The sequence below is a fragment of the Theobroma cacao genome, chromosome 5, assembly GCF_000208745.1.
Source record: "Theobroma cacao cultivar B97-61/B2 chromosome 5, Criollo_cocoa_genome_V2, whole genome shotgun sequence".
Classification (NCBI taxonomy): Eukaryota; Viridiplantae; Streptophyta; class Magnoliopsida; order Malvales; family Malvaceae; genus Theobroma; species Theobroma cacao.
This window is the reverse complement of record NC_030854.1, coordinates 25,814,892-25,816,439: the sequence shown is the minus strand read 5'-3', so window position 1 is coordinate 25,816,439 and position 1,548 is coordinate 25,814,892.

Sequence of the window (1,548 nt, the reverse complement as noted above, 5' to 3'; positions counted from 1 at the left end):
AATATTAATAAATTTTAATATTATTATCATATTAAAATATTGATAATTTTTTATCTTTTAATTTAAAATATTAATTTTGTAGGTCTAAGTTTGTAATTTTTGAAAGTAAGTAAGGATATTTTAGTCCAAAATATTTTGGACTCTAATATCATGGGGGAGATGGTAATAACTATTATAAGAAATTATTATTCTTTCTTCCATAAACAAAACAAACGAAGGGAGAAAATTTTTTGAGAAATAACCTTTCCCTCAACCAAACTTGTCGTACAAGTAATGTACAAAAGCACCACTCACATAGAAGATGGAATGGAGTTTGACAATCAACTTTTTGTTTTCTTGATGGCCAAACAAAATCATAGAAGGAGTTTCTCTCTCACTTTCTGCATGCAAGAGTGGAAAATAAAACAATTTTTCAAACTCAAATGCCTCTTTACTTTGTGTTGTGCACAAAATGGGTAGTTTCTGAGGAAAATCTCCTCTTATTTTCTATTTGCTTCTTCAATTACTAATTAACTTATCGGACTATTAGGTTAGACTACTGAGATACCTCTTTATATTAAAATTTAGTGAGTTTAAGATAATAGACTTACTTTTATTTCTTTTAAATCCAATAAGTTTAACATATTGGGTTAGAATTTATATGTTAGGCTTAGCTAGTAAGTATAAGTTTCACAATATTTTGGGGACAAGTTAAGAAAATTAAAAAAAAATTGCATGTAAAACTAAAATATTTGGAGGCCATATTATCAAGGGAAGCCATCAAACCCTTATATTTTTATTTTGAACTAAATAAACTCTTATAGCTAATAGTTGGCTAATTGTTATTATAGTCAAAATATCACTTGACATTTTATGTTATATGACATGTTGACATGTTATAATAAAATGATGACATGATATGCTGATATAACATATGACATTATCATGTGACATTTTTCATCCTTCATGTCAACATCATGAGAGCATAAAATGATAAATGGTATTTTGACTAATGATAATTAGTAAATTATTAGTTATAATGGCTTATTTAGTCCAAAATAGAAATATAAGAGTTGATTGAACGCAATATAAAAATAAAAGCTCATTTGAATTTTTTTTAAATAATTTAAAAACTTTTTCAAATATTATACCACCACTAAAACATAAATGTACTACCTATACAATCGTAAGAGAGTTAAAAGATTAATAAGTACTCGAGGTGAAAACCAAACAAAATTCTATGTTCACCATTACTTCAATTATTAAGAAGTTTGCCATATTGGTTTTGTTTCTAATAAATTAACCAATTTGTTTGAATATAAGGTTTGTGTAACAATTAACTTAGGTGTACTTGCTAAAGTTATCATATGAAATTAAAAAATATTATTTTTTCATACTATACATTATAATTTATTTCATGAAACTAAATGATTTATTTTAAATTTTAGTTGAATAGAGATCACTTCCTCTCAATCTTATCCAACCCTTGAAACTCATTTCAAAGATAAGTGAGTTAGGGGGATAGGGGTGGCGATAGCCACCTTCAATTTTTTTTTATTTTTATATGTA